The sequence below is a fragment of the Aethalodelphis obliquidens genome, unplaced genomic scaffold (assembly GCF_003676395.1).
Source record: "Aethalodelphis obliquidens isolate GAN/ISIS:26980383/991018 unplaced genomic scaffold, ASM367639v1 scaffold73, whole genome shotgun sequence".
Classification (NCBI taxonomy): Eukaryota; Metazoa; Chordata; class Mammalia; order Artiodactyla; family Delphinidae; genus Aethalodelphis; species Aethalodelphis obliquidens.
The window spans coordinates 868,197-876,409 of NW_020838017.1; positions in this window are offsets into that span (position 1 = coordinate 868,197).

The following is an 8,213-nucleotide window of genomic DNA, read 5'->3' on the forward strand; positions in this document are numbered from 1 at the left end:
ACAATCCTTACTTGGTCCCAAAGGATACACCTGGTTTACAGTCCTTGATCTTAAAATGCCTTCTTCTGTATACCTGTTCGCCCTGATTCTCAATACATTTTTGCTCTTGAATGGACTGACCCAGACACTAATGAGACCCAGTAATATACCTGGACTGTCCTTCCTCAGGGATTCCAGGACAGCCCAAACCTGTTTGGCAAGGCCTTGGAGCTAAGGAAACTAAAGTTAGATCTGAGGGCATTATTACAATATGCAGATGACTCCTTATCTGCAGCCCTTCAAAGGAAGCTTCAGACCAAAACACTGTACAGATCTTCAGTTTCCTGGCCTCCAGGGGTATAAAGTATCCCCCCAGAAAGCCCAAATTTCCTCCCAGAGGGTCACCTACCTGGGACACGTTCTAAGCCAAGAGAAGCGCACCCTTACGACCCAGCATAAGGAAGCAATCCTCCATTTACGATGACCACACACAAAGAAACAGCTCAGAACCCTCTTAGGAAGGGCTGGGCTTTACAGGATTTGGATCCCCAGGGTTGGTCTCATGGCAAAACCATTGTATAAGGCCTTGAAGGGAATGGACACAGAACCTCTGTATTGGACAGGGAATTTACAAAAAGCATTTGATTAGATAAAGACAGCCCTGACTAGTGCCCGAGCCCTACAGGGATCCCAGATCTTAACAAGCCCTTTACTCTCTTTACCTCAGAGAAAGGAATAGCCCCGGGAGTTCTCACCCAAAAAGTAGGGCCAGTTCCATGGCTAGTGGTATATCTCTCCGAGCAATTGGACCCAGTGGCCTCAGGATGGCCACGCTGTCTGAGAGCCATAGCAGCCAGCCCTGCTAGTTGAAGAGGCCACAAAACTCACCACGGATCAACCCCTGGAAGTATTAACCCCACACCAGGTACAGGGAGTATTAGAAATTAAAGGACAACAATGGCTGACGGGAGGCTGCCTCACAAAATATCAGGCCATCCTTCCTGACACTCCTGAAGTGACCCTTAAAGTATGTCAGGCCTTAAATCCAGCTACCTGTATGCCAAGAGAAAGCCCAGGGGAGTTGTCTCATTCTTGTACTGAGACCATCAAACAGGGGTATTCCAGCAGACCTGACCTTAGGGACCAGCCCCTCGAGGACCCTGCTGCTGCCTGGTTTACTGATGGAAGTAGCTACATGTGATGGCGTCCAGAAAGCAGCATATGCCATTGTAGATTCACATGAGCTCGCAGAGGCTGATGCCCTGCCACCCCAAACCTTGGCACCAGAAGCCAAGCTTCTAGCCTTAGCTTGAGCTCTAAGGCTAGGAAAAGACAAGAGGATCTATATCTATATGGATTCTAAGTATGCACTTTTGGTGTTACATGCACATGCTGCCTTCTTGAAACACAGGGGACTCCCGACTGCATGGGGCTCCCCAATCCAGCACTGCCAGGAGATCTTGGAACTCCTACAGGCAGTACAAGACCCTAAGGAAATGGCAGTTATCCACTCTAAGAGATACCAGAAGGGAAATTCACACTAGTAAAAGCAAATAACCTGGCTGACAAGACAGCAAAGAGTGCAGCTCTTAAAACCCCTTCAACTCAGGTTACCTTACTCCCTCCATGTACCAACCCCCAGCCTGCTTTTGCCACCCAGTATATAAATAAGGAAATAAAGTAGGCTAGAACTAGGGGATATCAAAAGGGCCCCGAGGGATGGTGGATTAAGGAACATACAATAATGCTGCCCAGAGCATTACAATGGAAAATTTTAAAGGCACTCCATGATTCCTCTCATCTGGGGAGGGAGGCTTTGACTAGCCTGGCGGAAAAAGCTTTTTCTGGCATAGGCCTTTCTCAGACTATCTTAGATATCACAAAGGCCTGTAACATATGCTACCGCAACAGCCCAGAGGGAAAACAGGCCCCCACCCCTCCTCCAGCCCATCCAAAGAAGAGGAACTTATCTGGGAGAAGACATTACCCAGATGCCATCCTCCCAGGGAGATAAATACCTCCTAATTTTTATTGGCACTTTCACTGGGTGGAAGGATGCCTTTCCAACAAGGACCAGAGAGCTTAGGAAGGTAACTGAAGGCATTATGAAAGAAAATAATTCCTTGGTTCACACTTCAACTGTCTTTACAAAGTGATAATGGCCCCTCTTTTGTGGCTAAGATTACACAACAAATCTCTACTGCCCTAGGCATTTGCTACCACCTCCATGCTGGCTGGAGGCCTCAATCATCAGGGAAAATAGAAAGGGCAATCAACTTTAAAAAAGAATCCTGCCTGTGTTTTCCTCTAGGAGTTTTATAATATCTGGTCTTAAATTAGGTCTTTAATCCATTTTGAGTTTATTTTTGTGTGTGGTATTAGAGAATGTTCTAATTTCATTCTTTTCATGTAGCTTTCAAGTTTTCCCAACACGATTTATTGAAGATACTTCTTTTCTCCATCGTATATTCTTGCCTCCTTTGTCATAGATTAATTGACCATAGGTGTGTGGGTTTATTTCTGGACTTTCTATCCTGTTCCATTGATCTATATGTCTGTTTTTTGTGCCAGTACCATACTGTTTTGATTACTGTAGTTCTGTAGTATAGTCTGAAATCAGGGAGCCTGATTCCTCCAGGTCTGTTTCTCTTTCTCAAGATTGCTTTGGCTATACAGGGTCTTTTGTGTTTCCATACAAATTTAAAAATATTTTGTTCTAGTTCTGTGAAAAAGCCATTGGTAATTTGATAGGAATTGTACTGAACCTGTAGATTGCCTTGGGTAGTTTAGTCATTTTGACAATATTGATTCTTCCAATTCAAGAACAGGGTATATCTTTCCATCTTTTTCTGTCATCTTCAATTTCTTTCGAAAAATAAACAAGTGGGACCTAATTAAACTTAAAAGCTTTTGCACAGTGAAAGAAACCATAAACAAAACTAAAAGACAACCTACACAATGGAAGAAAATATTTGAAAATAATGTGACCTACAAGGGCTTAATTTCCAAAATACACAAACAGCTCATTCAGCTCAATATCAAAATAAAGCAAACAATTTAAAGACCCAAATAGACATTTCTCCAAAGAAGATATACAAATGGCCGAAGGACACATGAAAAGATGCTCAACATCACTAATTATTAGAGAAGTTAAAATCAAAACTACAATGAGGTATCACCTCACACTGGTCAGAATGGCCATCATTAAAAAGGCTACAAATAATTTCTGGAGAGGATGTAGAGAAAAAGGAAACCTCCTATACTCTTGCTGGGAATGCAAGTTGGTACAGTCACTATGGAGAAAAGTATGGAGGTTCTGTAAAAAACCAAAATATAGCTACCAGATGATCCTGCAATCCCACTCCTGGTCATATATCTGGAGAAAACCCTAATTCCAAAAGATACCTGCATCCCAATGTTCATTGAACCATGATTGACAATAGCCAAGACATGGAAGTAACCTAAATGTCTATCAACAGATGAATGGATAAGGAAGACGTGGTACAGATATACAATGGAATACTATTCAGCCATCAAAAGAATGAAATAATACCATTTGCAGCAACATGGATGGACCTAGATTACCATAATAACTGAAGTAAGCCAGATAGAGAAAGACAAATATGATATGATATCGCTTATATGTGGAATCTTAGAAAAAGTATACAAATGAACTTTTATACAAAACAGAAATAGACCCACAGACATAGAAAACACACTTATGGTTATCAAAGGGGAAAGCTGGGGCGGCGGGGGAGGAGGGATAAATAGTAGTTTGGGACTAATGAAAAACACTACTATATATAAAATAGATAACAACAAATACCTACTATATAGTACAGGGAACTATACTCAATATTTTGTAATAACCTATAAGGGAAAATAATCTGAAAAAAATACATATATATGTATATATAACTGAATCACGTTGCCCTACACCTGAAACTAACACAACATTGTAAATCAACTACATTTCAATGAAAAAGAAAAAGAAAAAAAAGAAAAAGAAAAAAGAATGCTGGTTAAGCTTTGTCAAGAGACATGAGAACCTTGGACAAAGCTTTTACCCATAGCCCTCCTGAGAACCAGGGTCACACCTAAAACAGGGCTAAAGGCTCAGCCCCTTTGAAATGACTTAAGCCCCTTTTATCCTCTGATATCTTGGTAGACACCAAAACCAGTGAATTCATTAGGTAACTAATTAATCTCCAGCAAGTCCAAATGACGATTTCAGAATATGGAAATCAGGTTTTGCCAGCCCCCAGCCAGGAAACAGGCTCCATGCAGGTTCAGCCAGGAGATTCTGTCTTCCTAAAAACATGGAGAGAAGGGTCCCCCTCTCACCAATTACTGCCCGACTGGAAAGGGCCTTACTATGTCCTTCTCAGCACTCCTACTGTAGTAAAACTACAGGGGTCACTAGTTGGGTGCACCTTCCTAGAATTAAACCTACCCCTCCCCCTGAGTCTTCACAGGACATGGAGGACCTTGGATGGCCAAAAGAGTCCAGGTGGATGCGAGAGCCTCTTCAGGACCTGAAGCTCTTACTCAGAAAGGACAAAGAAACGTCACAGATCCAAGGCTGATTACCCAGAGCCACTATTTTCTTTTTTGCCCTCTGATACCCCAGTCCACCCACAAAATAACCAAAATACTGTGGAGGATTTGCATACTTGTTGTCCTCCTCGATCTCCTCCTCGCTCTTGGAATCTTTTATGAGTATTGCTTTAGCTCTGCACCTATACCCAAGAGGGAAGTCCTCTGTCCAGGCTGGGTTTGATAAGACCTGCCAAAAACCCAAAGGTGGGCCGGAGTCTTTTTTTCTCCTTCTGAAAGATGCTAGGGACCCTACCCCCGCTCTTACTTGTTCTCTTCTTACCTATCCAATCTCTTTGGTCCCAAGACTTAACATGGAAAGATAACAGAATAGTCAATAACTCCTGGGTTATTGCTAAAGGGTAAAATCTCAATCTCTCTTGGGTTTGCCATCCCCAACCCACCACCCCAGGAGACATTAGTTCCAGCCTCAAGGCCTACGCAGTCAACAGCCATACTGTATTCTCAGCTTTTAACCAATCTTCTTTTAATTACCCCAGGCAAGGTTTTTCCTTAATCGTTACATGGGAAAGGCCACCTCCGCTCTGTTACCGCATGACACCTCCCCATTCAAGGGCTATAAATATCACCAAAACCTCCCTAATCTGCAATCAGACCTTAGGATGCACACCTTGTCACAGCAATACTCAGCGGAGACACACAGACCCCTCTTCAGCCCTTAAGCCTCTAACACAAGCCTAAGCCTGTCGTTGCATAACTTTAAGCCTATAAATTGGAGTGATATAGTGCGCCAGCCTCTTTACATTTCATCTGCACCCCTAACAAAACCCATGTATGCATGACAGCTCACTAACTAATGCCAACGGAACTGCTTGTGCTAGCTATTATATCAGACACTCCCTTACCATGACTATCCCTGAATACAGACCTCACCCTGGACACTCCAAACCAGGGACCAAATCCAAAAAATGCAGATGGGACCTCTCCACAACTGTCTCCCGCCTCCCAGAACTTTTCTCCAGCTGTATAAGCAAACCAATGACGCTGCTTTACCAGCACCGCCTGGATTATTATGCCTATGAGGGACCTCACAATAACCAAGGCCACTGCTCTCTCACACCTAGACGCCACACTTCATTATGGGGACTACACCTTGGGAACGATGGCTCCAGCCCACATAACCATCCTCAGTGTGACCCATGTGAGACAAAAAAGGGCCTTTGGTTTGGTGCTAGCAGGAAATATGGGGACCCGAGGTGAAGCTGCCCTTTGGGGAAAATTTACCTACAATGAGGCAACCCTGACGTATCTAACCTCCTCCCTGGACAGCACACTAAAGAGAACTGGAGACTCTCTCACACTCTTACAAAAATCCCTAGATTCCCTGGCAGAGGTGGCCTTCAACAGCCATCGAGCCCTAGACTATCTCCTAGCAAGCCAAGGAGGGGTTTGTGCTATCATAAATAAAACATGCTACATATATATTAATGTCACAGGAGAAGTAAGTGTTCAAGAAATCTATGGTCAAGGAAAGCAGGTATAATCAAGGGAAGTATAATCAAGGGACGCAGGAATGGACTGAGACCCTAACGGGATGGTTTCCAGGATATACTTGGCTCCGTCCATTTCTAGGCCCATCTGTATTTCTCATCTTTCTCCTTGGTCCTTGTATTTTTAACCACCTAGCTAAACGTCTATCCTCTAGGATACAACAACTCCAACTTCAAACAATGCTATGCCAGGGATTTCAACCCATCCCACCTGAAGATAGGGACCATCAACACCCACTGGGTAAGGCTGCTGCCTCCTTCTACTCCCCACTCTCCATCTCTACCACTTTAAACAACCCAAGACCCCTACCTCGATAGATAAGCAAGGAGATCTAGACCCACAGGTAGGGAAAACACCCATGCTCAGCTTGAAGCAGTTACAAAAGACAGACCATCGACCCGTGCCCCTTAAAAGATTTTAAGGGTCCAGACTCCTTGAGGGGGGAATGTTAGAGCAGGCAGTTAGCTAGATATGAGCAGAGAAAGGGGGACACAGGCCAGATGGCAGGAAACCACACATCTTGTAAACAACAGGGGTCCTTGAGCAGACAAAGAAAAGCAGTGGCTTCCAGACTGACAGGAAAGCACACATTTTGGGGTGATAAGTGTGAGGTGAGGATCTCTGACACCCAAATGTAACCTTTTGCTCATATGGCCTCATTACAATAAAATTAGTCTTGCAGATAGGAAGTTCCTTTTCTTAAGTGCCTGGCGGAAAAGCACATGTGGCCATAGCTCCTTGCTCGGGATGAGAAAATTATGGCTCAGAAAGGCACAACTTGTCTGAATTAACACAGCTAGGTGGACAGATCGGCTTGGACTTGGTTTTTGTCATCAAAGTCAGTTTTCTTTAAGTGTATATAGAATTTTAAGTCATATGATAATAATTGATTATAAAAGCTGACATGATATCCTCAAGATGGCAGAGGAGGAGGACGTGAAATTCATCTCTCCCCACAAATGCATCAAGAATACAGCTACAAGTGGAACTATTCTCGCAGAGCACCGATGAACACTAGCAGAAGACCTTGGACACCTAAAAGGACAAGAAAGATCCTCACGCAACTGGGTAGGACAGAAGAAAGAAGGGGAAAGGAAGAGGAGAGGAAGCAGGATGCAACCTGTGTCCCTGGAAGACAGCTGAAGGTAAGGAGAGGGCCCCACATCTGGGGAAGCCCCCTCACCTGTGGGGAGATCAACGGGGACAGAAAGGGAGATCCAGGGGCTTGGAGGAGAGAGCAGCAACTGGTCTGTGGCAGGCAGGACAGAGTGAGACCCATAAAGGTGGTCCGTGCCACAGCCCTGTGTGGCCCAGCCTGAGAAAGGCGTCTGCTAGTGCACATGGGGGCTGGGGGCTGAAACACAGGGTTTAGAGAGCAGACCCGGGGAGGGGACTGCTGTTGGCTGTGAGGAGACAGACTGAGAGGATGCGAGTGAGAAGCTCTGCAACCAGAAATGCTCGTGGAGGAAGCCTGGACTGACAAAGAAGCGAAGCGCTGCTGCTGAGTGATGTGCAAAGGGTGGGGCCGCCACTGCAGCCTCTCTCTTCGGGCACCAGCCCCTGTCTCCATGGGCACTAGGGAGGGCTCCTGCTGGAGCCGGCTCACACGCCCCCATCACTGCCTCCTCGGCCCCTCGCTCCCACCTGGGTGACCTGCTCCCCCAGTCGCTGCCTCAGCTCCCTCCCAGCTGGGAGGCCCGCTTTCCCTGATCACTGCTTTAGCCCCCTCCCACCTGACAGCAACACACAGAGCAGACTCTGGTGGGAGGAACACACACAGAGCCCCAGGGGCCATGTGACTAAGGAAGAAGAGCTGAAATCTCTCCTCATGGCTGCACGAACCACAGAGTTACACCTCTGCTGACAACCTCCTAAATTCAGCACCTATGGAACATCTGAACGGACAACAAGTGCTCCTGCAGCTGAGGTGAGTCTGGCTTTAGCAGATGTGGGCTTTTTGGGCACCTACACAGGGAGGTTGGGCCAGGCCAGAGTCTGAGCTGCCCCCATAGCTCCCGCGATGGATCCAGGTGCACGACTACTGCAGTCCTGGGAACTGACCTTGGTGAATCTATGCTGGTGGCCTGGGAAAAAAAAATGCCTCAGAGTTACCAGGGCCAACTGCC